General features: G+C 45.7%; 1 non-coding gene across 1 annotated transcript; it reads left to right on the top strand.

Annotated features, from left to right (window-relative positions):
• Positions 1-2576: 2576 nt before the first annotated feature.
• TRNAE-UUC (transfer RNA glutamic acid (anticodon UUC)) lies at positions 2577-2649 on the top strand. The gene has a single exon. It is a non-coding gene; the product is annotated as a tRNA-Glu (tRNA).
• The last annotated feature ends 8070 nt before the right edge of the window (positions 2650-10719 follow it).

The following is a 10719-nucleotide window of genomic DNA, read 5'->3' as shown; positions in this document are numbered from 1 at the left end:
TAACACAAACCACCCAGCCCTAGAAGCTGTCCCAGGCCAGGCAGTGGGTCGGGTTTCCTGCCTGAGGAAAAGTCTGTGGGAGTTGGGGGGCGGGGGGGCGGTGCTTGCTACTAGGCTCAGGAATGAGCGAGAAAGGGAAGAAAGCCACCTGGGTCAGAGAAAATAATGAATTAGAACCATGTGACAAAAATGGATGAATAATAAAGAACATTTCTTGTGCACCTAATATATGCCAAGCACTGTGCTTTGCATCTAAATTCTGTTACCTAATGTGCAACCATTCTACTTTCTTTTTTCTTTTTCTCACAAATGTGAATTCAAAGCCTCAGAGACATCAAGTAATTTGCTCAGAGACAAACAGCCTGTAAGTGGCCAGTCCAGTTTTCATTATGTTAAATGACTTGTAATTTCCCTGAAAGTGTCATATTGCCCTGAATTTGTGTATGATGGTCTTTCTACCTAGAAAGGCTTTCTCTGACCTTTCTCTTACCAGCCTTCAGAATGCCTACGTGAAGTTTCACCCAGCCACCTTGCACGTCCATCTCTGGACCTCATGCAGGGCTATTCATCACTGGCCTGCAATTATCTCTCCCACTGCAGTGTGAGCCCCTTAAGGACAAATGTTGCATCTGATTCAACCTTATGATCCCGGCACCACAAGCATACTTAACTAATGTTTGGTATGGCCATGATTGCATCTTTTGTAGTTCCTGCAAGCTTATTCAGATGATGTCCCAGGTCACTATTTCTATTAACCCAGGCCAAGATCATCATTCTTATTAGAAGACCTAAGGTCAGTGGGTTCAGGCCAGGGAAGTAGCTCCTAGAGATTAGTGAAGTTCTTCATAATTCATGTCATCCTCTGCCAGGCAAGAACTATTCTACCACCTGCAGGGTCATTATCAATATACTTTGAGCTACAAGTAATAGAAGACCAACTCACAATGTTAGACAGCAGGGTGGTGTATTATCTCCTGTATAAGGAAGAGCTGAGGTAGGAATGATCCAGCAGTTGAGGAATCACACACATCAGATTCTGTCCTCTAGTCTCATTCTACCACCCTCAGTATGTTGGCTACTATCCTCATCATCCCAAGATGGCTGCAGCAGCTCCAGACAATGCATTTTCAACCAAGTCCAGCAATCACTTAAAGAGTTATGTGGCACTTGAAAATGGTTAAAAGGATAACATTTGAGTTGTTTTATCCCAATTAAACAAATTTTAAAAGAGCTAACTGGATCACATGCCCACTATTGAACCAACCACAGACAAGAGGGATGATGCTACTAAAATTAGCATAGACCAGTCAGGATTTACCTGAACTATGAGGGAAAGAGTGCTCACAGACAAAAGCAAAACTGACAGCTCTGAAGAAGGGGAGATAGGCTTTTGGTAGGCAACCAACTGTGCTTGTGATCACACTGTGACTCAAAGAAAAGATGACTTTGTTATTGTCAATTTATTGCAGACTCTCTTGCAAACCTTAGTCTCTGTGACCCCATTGTCCTCTGAGATCGTGTCTTCTGTCTCTCTTTCATGGAGGCAATATAGGATAGTGCTTAAGTGCACAGATGCTGGAATTAGCCTTATTGGAGTTCAAAGCCTATCTCTACCACCAACTAGCCCAGTGTCCTTGGGCCAGTCACTTCACCTCCCTGAGCCTCAATGTCCTCATCTGTAAAATGGGTATAGTAACACTATCTGCCCCACCACAGTTCTTATGGGCCTAACATAAGGAGATGCATTTAAATAAAGAGCTCACGGCAGGACTTCCCAGGTGGTCCAGTGGCTAAGGCTCTGCACTCCCAACTAAGACATGGCACAGCCAAATAAATAAATCAGTTTGGTTCAGTTCAGTCACTCAGTCGTGTCTGACTCTTTGTGACCCCATGGACCGCAGCAAGCCAGGCCTCCCTGCCCATCACCAACTCCAGGAGCCTACCCAAACTCATGTCCATTGAGTCGGTGATGCCATCCAACCATCTTATCCTCTGTCGTCCCCTTCTCCTCCTGCCTTCGATCTTTCCCAGCATTAGGGTCTTTTCAAATGAGTTGGCCCTTTGCATCAGGTGGCCAAAGTATTGGAGTTTCAGCTTCAACATCAGTCCTTCTAATGAACACTCAGGACTAATCTCCTTCAGGATGGACTGGTTGGATCTCCTTGCAGTCCAAGGGACTCTCAAGAGTCTTCTCCAACACCACCGTTCAAAAGCATCAATTCTTCGGCACTCAGCTTTCTTTATAGTCCAACTCTCACATCTACACATGACTACTGGAAAAACTATAACCTTGACTAGACGGACATTTGCTGGCAAAATAACGTCTCTGCTTTTTAATATGCTGTCTAGGTTGGTCATAACTTTCCTTCCAAGGAGTAAGTGTCTTTCAATTTCATGGCTGCAGTCAATATATAAAATACAGAGCTCACGCAGTGCTAGGAATCATACTGACTACTTAGTAATGCTAGTTTTTACAATTAGCTGTAATTTTGTCCTGTCACTTATAAATATTAACTGCTATTGTATCCCAGGCATTGGGCTGGGAATGGAAAATAGATAAATGGATATCAAGGAATTCCCTGGTGGTCCAGTGATTAGGACTCAGCACTTTCACTACAGTGGCCCCAGGTTCAATCCCTGGTCAGGGAACTAAGATACCACAAGCTGCATGGTGCAACTAAAAAGAGAGACGGAAATGGGTTTTATACTATCTTTCTAAGGTGCTTCTGGTCTAATGGAGGATACGTTTATGAGACCAGGTAGATGAGGAAGAGTGATGGCACAGTGAAGGGGGCAATCGTGACTCCTTGAGGGCATCAGAGAAGCTTCTCCAAAGAGGAAATTCTTGCTTGAAAGACTTGGCATTTTCTAATCATGTGAGAATGTGAGATTAAAAAGGTGTTCTAGGCAGAGGGAATGGTGTGTGCAAAGGCCCAGAAGCCTGATGAATCATGGTGCCCTTAGAGGCATAAGTCATCCTGCTTTGTAGGGATTTAGGATGAGAGAGATGAGAAGTAGGGCAGCAGGTGAGATCCTTCCAGAAGGGCCTTGTATACCAGGCTAAAGAGCAGGGACTTCACCTCAAGGACACTGGGGCTTATGACATGGATAAGAGCCAGGATGGAGTTGTACTTTAGAAGAAGTGCCTGGCAGCTCTTTTGTAAAAAAAATATTTATTTTTTAATTATTTATTTTTTGGCTGCACGAGTCTTAGTTGCAGCACACAGGATCTATAGTTGTGGCATTCAAATTCTTCATTGCAGCATGTGGGATCTAGTTCCTGATCGGGAATCGAACCTGAGCCCCTTGCATTGGAAGCATGGAGTCTTAGCCACTGGACCACCAGGGAAGTCCCTGGCAGCTCTGGTGAAGGCTGGATTTGAAGCAGAGAGCCTGGAGGGGGTTAGCAGCCCCAGTGAGAGAGGATAAGGAGGGAATTCCCAAGAACACGGCTCTGCTCCTCCTCTTTCCTTGCTCAGTCCTCCCTGCCTAAGGGCCGGTGTGTCCTCTGGAAGCCCGCTCCCACCACAAGCCCACCCTCCCAGAGTCTCTGACTGGTAGGGAACTTGGGCTCCCCTAACAAACTCCTTGGGATGCCACAGCTCTCACCCCTTGGGGTCTGGAAAACCCATTCATTCCTTTCTTCCCCTCGCCTGCCCTTTGTGGTCCTCCCTCTACCGTCCTGGGAACTTCCTGCTCTTCTTCATTCTTGTTCTGCCTCCCTCCTCTCCTCACTGGAGTTTCCCACCCTCCAGTGATGTCTTTGGTTGTCCAGGACTTTGATGTCTATCTCAAGGTGCCCTTTACCATCACAGGCACAACCATCATCTTGGGGACCCCATTCTCTATGTCAATGCCACTTTCAACACCTCCCAGACCTCCCAATGTCAATAGTCCCTTTAGCCTCCTGTCCACAGGACCACTCCCTCTTGGCTTACCTGAACTGCTCCATCTCTGAGATCTTAGACTCCCCCCAATCAGGCCCCCATGAGACCCCCTCCCCCCTAATTCAGATTTTTGACATTTCAACTACTCAATCATGATTTCTGCCCTGTCCTTGCCTCAACATCTCCCCTGCCCTGCAAACCCTCCACCCCTTTCCACTGACTTCTGGAGGAGAATCTTCCCAGCTAACCTGCCAGCTTCCACTGGGCACACGGCCACAGGTATCCACCCCTTAAGCCACCCAGCCTCATCAAGACAGCTGGACAGCCAAGAGTGACTCCTTTAATTTCCTGTCCCTAAAACTAAACTCGTGGCACTTCCCTGGTGGTCCAGTGGCTAAGACTTCATGCTCCCAATGCAGGGGGCCCAGGTTTGATCCCTGTTCAGAGAACTAGATCCCACATCTTGCAACTAAGAGTTTGTGTGCTGCAGCTGAAAGATTCTGCATGCCGCAACTAAGACCCAGCACAACCAAATAAATAAAATAAATATTTTTTTAAAGTACACACATAAAAAAACTAAACTCGTGACCCCTACCTAGAACCTCTTTCTCTGCAGATTTTTCTTTGGTAAATAGCAGTAAACCTGATAAACAGGAAACTGGGAGTTGTTTTTTATTCTTCTTCTCTCACCTCCCACATTCACTCCATCAGCAAATTATGTTGGTTCTACCTCCAGACCATTTCCCAAACCAATCCACTGCTCGCCTCTCTCTACCATTTATGCTATCTTTGCGGCTTACCTGACCCACCCGTATGCCTCTCTGACAACTTCTCCTCTGTCCCCACCGCCCCAACACAGCCTTCACACAGTAGCCAGAATAAACTTTAAATTTTGTAAAGCAGATCCCATCACTCACTCCCCTGCTTAAACCTTCCAGTGATTTTCCATCGCACTTAGAATCAAATCCAAACACCATCCCTTATAAGGCCACATCCCTCCAGCTTCATCTATCGCCTCTCTCTTGGCTTCAGTTTTACCAAGCTTCTTTCAGCTCGCTGATCATTTCGAACTCTTTCTTGTCTCAGGGCCTTTGCACAGGTCCCTCACCAGCTCACACTTCCCACAGCCCTTCACGTGGGCAGCTTCTTTTCTGTCTCCCAATCTCAGTTTAAACATCGTTTTGTTCAAAGGGCCTTTCCTGACCTCTCCATCCAAGTGGTTCCCTTAATAGTATTCCCTATCACAGCTTTCTTTCTGTTTTAGTGGATGTTGTATTTTTTTATTTATTTAAAAAATTTTAATTATAAATTAAAAACATTTTTATTGAAGTACAGTTGATTTACAATGGTGTGTTAGTTTCTGCTGTACAGTAAAGTGGATCAGTTATACATCCAGTCTGTTTTAGATTCTATTCCCCTTTAGGTCATTACAGAGTATTAAGACGATTTCCCTGTGCTGTATAATAGGCCCTTATTTGTTACCTATGTTATACGGTAGTGTGTGTATGTCAATCCCAATCTCCCAATTTATCCCTCCCTACCCTTCCCTCTTAGTAACCATAAGTCTTTCTACATCTGTGACTATTTCTGTTTTGTAAGTAAGTTCATTTGTGCCACTTTTTTAGATTCCACATATAAGCAGTATCATATGATATTTGTCTTTCTCTGACTTCACTCAGTATGACAATCTCTAGCAGATGTTGTATTTTGTAATCATTCACTTGCTGCCTCCCCTGTGGGACCCGAGTTCCCACTGCTTGCAGGTGAAGAGCTCTTCTTCCTTTCGTAGTCCTCGCTTTCCCCGCATGACCCATTGCTAAGGTCACCAGCAACCTTCTAATCGCCGAACTCTGTAACTCCTTTGTCTTCCTTTTCTATCTTGTTGCAACTTTATTTTATTTATTTATTTATTTTGGCCTCACCATGTGGCTTGTGGGCTCTTAGTTTCCTGACCAGGGATCAAACCTGTGCCCCCAGCAGTGGGAGCTCAAAGTCCCAACCACTGGACTTCCCTCTCTGCTACTCTCGTTACCCCCTCTTTCTTAGAAGGTGTCTCTCCAGGGTCCTGGTTCCTATTCTTTGTCCTTTGCCAACCTTTCCTCCCAGCCCTTAAAGGTAATTCCTGGCCCTATGTTCTTCTGTTTGACTAGGAACTCATATAGATAAAAACCACAATGTGTGATAGTTAGAAAAGTAAGTGTGAGGGTTAATTTTGTGCATCAACTTGGGAAGGCCGTGGTGCAAACATTATTCTAATTGTTTTTATGAAGGTATTTTTAAGATGAGATAAACATTTAAGACTTTGAGGAAAGCAGATTACCGCCATAATGTGGGTGAGTCTCATACAATCAGTTGAAGGATTTAATAAAATAAAAACTGACCTCCACTGAGCAAGAAGGAATTCTGCTAGCCTTTGGACTTGAACTACAACAGCAACTCTTTCCTAGGTTTGCCTCCAGCCTACTCTGCAGATTTTAGATTTGCCACGTCTCTGCAATCATGTGAGCCAGTTCCTTATACTATACACACACACACACAGAACACATTGGTTCTGCTTCTCTGGAGAGCTCCTAATAGTGTTAACTAAATGTTAACTAAAACATCTCCCAAACTCTTTTCCTTAGTGAGATCATCCTCACAGGTCCAAACATGTTGGGCCTGAGGGACAGGGCACCCAGGTTCTAGTTCCAGATCTCCCATTTGTTGGCTGGGTGACCTTATCCGAGTCCCTTGACACTTCTAAACTTATTTCTCCCACGACCTTTCCCATATCAATAAACAGCCCCTCCAGCCCCCAACCGCTAAAGGTAAAACGCAAAGCATCCTGGGTTGCCATCTCCTTACTCCCTCCATCTGATCCATCAACAAGCTGTTGCACTCCCACCTCCAGAGGGTGTCTGGATCCAAGCACTGGGCTCCCTCTCTCCTCCCATCACCCTGGTCCAGGCACTGTCATCTCCTGCCTGGTGATGATGGTCTCCCGGCTTCCCTTTTGTCCCCACAATCCACAGCAGCCAGGGTGATTTTTTAAAAAAAATACAAATCAAATCAGGGACTTCCCTAGTGGTCCACTGGCTAAGACTCCATGCCCCCAGTGCAGGGGGCCTGAGTTTGATCCCTGGTCAGGGACCTAGATCCCACGTGCTGCAACAAAGAGTTCTCATGCCACAACAAAGATTGAAGATCCTGGGTGCTACAACCAAGACCTGGTGCAGCCAAATATATAAATGTTTCCTTTTAAAAATCAAATCATAGCACTTGTATGAGTTTCCTATTGCTGCTGTAACAAAGTACCACAACTTCAGCGGCTTAACACGAATGCATTATCTTACGGTTCTAGGGATCAGAAGCCCAATATAAGTGGTTAGAGCTCCGTTCCTTCTGAAGGCTCTGTTTCCTTGCCTTTTCATCTTGTAGAGGCCACCCACATTCCTTGGATCATGGCCCCTTCCTTGCACCACTTTGACCTCTGGTTGCTGTCATCACATTTTGTTCTCTGAGCCTCCTGCTTTCCTTGTATAAGGATCCCTGTGATTATACAGGGCCCACCTGGATGATTCGAGATTATCTCTCCATGTTAATTATAGCTGTGAAATCCCTTTTTCCAGGTCAGGTAACACATTCACAGTTTTGGGGGATTAGCAAGTTGGCATCTCTGGGGGGCTGTGTACCATGGCACTCTTCAATCTTCCTACTGCACTTAGAATTAAAGTCAAACATTTCTGCCAAAATCCTTGGTGGCCTGCCCCTGCTTGCTGACTCTGCCCATGGTGACCTCTTGCTATCCTATGAGAGCCCCAAACCTGATCCTGCTGGACAGTCTTTCTCTTGCTTTTTCTTCTTCCTTGAACGTTCTTCTGCAGGTCCACATGTGGCCTACCCTTCTCATCATTTATGTCTCGGCTCAAATGTCACCTCCTTGGAGAGGCTTTCTCCTGCCTAAAGGAGCTCTTAAAGGCCATTTTGTATCATTTTCTTCATAGCAGTTTATTTCTTTATTTTCTCTTTGTCTCTCTCTCTTTTTCTCTTCCAATGAGTCAGCTCTTCGCATCAGATGGCCAAGGTGTTGGAGCTTCAGCTTCAGTATCAGTCCTTCCAGTGATTATTCAGAGTTGATTTCCTTTAGGATTGACTGGTTTGATTTACTTCCAAGACCTTTAAGGCTTCGTTTTCTCCCACCCAGTCCCTTCTAGACCCCAGAGAACTCATCTATCTTCCCTTCCCGCCCACCAGCTAGAATCCCCTGATACATCACTTGACCCAACCTCTTGCCTATGCTCTCAGCATCCTTACTCCTTTGGACATTCTGCTGCACCAGCTCAGCAAAATCACAACCACATCAGTCCAGATGTTAACCTTCTTTGCTCCAAACCCAGGCTGATGAGCGTTACCAGGGGAAGTCACTCAGCCTGGAGACAGGTGCCACTGGGTATTCCTGGTCTCCAACCTCTCCGGGGTCCTCAGCACTGCCCAGCAAACCCTCCACGATCCCAGTGACCTGTCTGTGACATCCAGTTCCTGGCATGGCCTTAATCCACCATGCATACATTGCTCTGAGACAATTAGAACCTCAGATGCCTAGCATTTTATTTCTGCCTGATGGTTTCTTATTTCTTATTTGTTTGTTGTTTGTCTCCTGCATGGGAATATAGGCATCTTCAAAGCCAAGCTTTTGTCTCTCCAGTACCCCCAGCACTGGAACTCAACTAGTATTTGTAGAACGCATCCGTGAGCCCCAATTTCCTCATCTTTCCAATGGGTAAAACAATACCTTCTGTCTCATCAGTTTACTTTGAGGAGTAAATGAGATTATAATAGCTACCTTTTTTGTTGTTGCCAGTGATGAGCCAAGCACTACACTAGGCACTATACACTTAAGACAGAATGTTCTTGTGTTAGTTCAATGTCATTTGGTGGCAAAGAACAGAAACCCTCTAAAGCCAGCACAAGGGAAAGGAGGCTGATCAGAATGCTACCTCCAATAACCTCATGAGGATACAAGAAGAGGAATAAAATGCAGGAGAGACAGGATGTCTCCTGGGAACCAGAAGGATGACAGTCATCACTCTCCATCTGTCCCTTTATGGGGTCACATGGTCCCTTATTACCACTTCTGTCTGGGCAGCTGTGTCTTCTTTCTGAAGACTGGCTTCCACAATGCCACTCATGGCCCAACCCAGCCTCAATATTTTCTTCTGGCCGAACCATCTGGCTTGCAGTATACCAGGGGCAGAACCCACACTCCTGCAATGAAAGCACTGAGTCCTAACCACTGGACCACCAGGGACTTCTCCAAACTTTGCTAGTTTGATAGGCAGAAGTGTTATCATTGCTTTGATTTGCCTTTCTTTGATGATCGATAAGATGGAATATATTTTACAAATGTCTACCGCTAAACATGTATAATTTCCCTCTCTGTGACTTGATAGCAAGGCTGCCCAGTATCTACTTTCATCTCCCAGGGTCCCAACCCATTCTAGGGAGAGGTGTTTACTGGCCCTCAGCTGACTCTGTTATTGACCCCTGGTACAAACACCTGTGGGCCGGATGGTGAGGTCATGGGGCACATGTGGCTTCAGGAGGGATTGTGGATAGAGGACAATTCTTAAAGGGGTGTGACTGGACAGGCACCCCAGCACCCCAAAACACAGCTGACATAAAGCAGAGCACATAGCACATCCTCAACAAACACTCTCCCTTCCCCAGCTGCCCTGCCAGCCTCCTAACCCAGAGCCCTGGGGCTCCTCCGTATATCTCTCTCCAGCTTGGTCCTCCTATCCTCACATCGGTCAATATGTCCAGCTACCTGCCCTCTCTTCAAACCCAACCTACAAAGAGTCAGATCACTCCTCCCCTAGAAACGAGCTATGTCCCTAGTGCCTGTGTCTCTGACTCGCCGACCTCTTGCAGGAAGCCCAACTCCGAATCCCCACGCCTCCTGTCACGGGTCTCAGGCCTAGGAAGTAGTATGTGCCTTCCTGTACTTTCCCTGCTGTGGTTAGTCATCTCCCCACCTCCGGTCTCCGGCACCAGAGAGTTAATGAGTGTTTGTTCTCTCATAGCATGGCAGGGCAAGGAGGCTAAACCCAGGGCTTTGGAGCCAGACTGAAATGGGTTCAAATCTCAACTCTGCTTGTTTAATTTTGTGACCTTGGCAAGTCTCTTGAGGTTGACAACTTCTGTTTGTTCGTGTGTAGAATGGAAGTAATTTTAGCTCCCCCCCTTACAGGGTTGTTGGGAGAAATGACAGGATGCTTGTAAAGCAGGCAAATACATAGTTTCTCAATGACTGATTGATTAGGATCAGTGGTGTGCTGGGAAAATACAGATAAGCAGGAAATGATCCCGGGCTTTTAAGAAGCCTGAAGTTTCTTCATGGATTGGCGTTACTCACTGTGATAGCCTTTTGACTCCCTGCCTGACAAGGTCCTTGTGGTGATACACCAACTGTGAATTGTAGTATGTAACATTAATTATGTATAACTAGTTCCTGGTTATGAGAGCAATTACGATCATTTAGAAAACAAAGCAGGAGTAGACTCATCCTTAATCATCTAATTGTGATTGAACTCATACCTTCTGGGGATGCTGTTTTTCAGCAATTATGTCACTTGTCACGTACCATCAATGGACATTTTGCAAGTATTGTGCTATGTCATTAAAGATCTTTTCCTGTACCATTTTGAATGGCTTCTATTGATGATGTAGTCAATGGAACAGCATATATTGGCCCCTCTTCCATTTTTAGACACTTGGGTGGGTATTCCCCCCCGATAAACAATGCACAGTGGACATCACATGTCCATAGGCTCTGCCACTCTTGGGGAAGTCA

The sequence above is a fragment of the Giraffa tippelskirchi genome, chromosome 5 (genome assembly GCF_054371585.1).
Source record: "Giraffa tippelskirchi isolate mGirTip1 chromosome 5, T2T-mGirTip1v1.2.pri, whole genome shotgun sequence".
Taxonomy (NCBI): domain Eukaryota; kingdom Metazoa; phylum Chordata; class Mammalia; order Artiodactyla; family Giraffidae; genus Giraffa; species Giraffa tippelskirchi.
The sequence above is the reverse complement of the archived record's forward strand: the minus strand, read 5'-3'. Positions and strand labels throughout refer to the sequence as shown.